Source organism: Suricata suricatta, chromosome 12 (genome assembly GCF_006229205.1).
Source record: "Suricata suricatta isolate VVHF042 chromosome 12, meerkat_22Aug2017_6uvM2_HiC, whole genome shotgun sequence".
Lineage (NCBI taxonomy): Eukaryota > Metazoa > Chordata > Mammalia > Carnivora > Herpestidae > Suricata > Suricata suricatta.
Window position 1 is genome coordinate 20141259 of NC_043711.1, and position 387 is coordinate 20141645.

Consider the following 387-nt stretch of genomic DNA (forward strand, 5'->3'; position numbering starts at 1 on the left):
CGGCGGCCGCGCGCCGAGGCGTCCCCCGGAGGGGCGGGGCCACGGGGCCGGCGCCCGGGCTTAAAGGCGCCGCGCCTCCACCGCCCCTCCCCACAGAGGACGGGGGCGCGCTCGCAGCCCCGTGCGCCCGGAGACAGGAGCCTGCCCGGGCTGTCGCTCTGCCTCAGCCCGAAACTGGAGCCCGCCTGGAGTGCTCAGCCAAGACCTTTCTCCCTAAGCCCGCGCTCCCAGGTCTTCCGAGTCCTACCTTGAACGGCTGCCCTAGGGGCTTCTTGCACCTAGCATCCCCTCCCCACTCTCACTGAAGCAGTCTTCCCAGGGATGGGGCGGTGGGCGGGGGGCAGTCACGCTGAGCCAACCTCCCTTTCTCCGGTCTATCAACCCCAT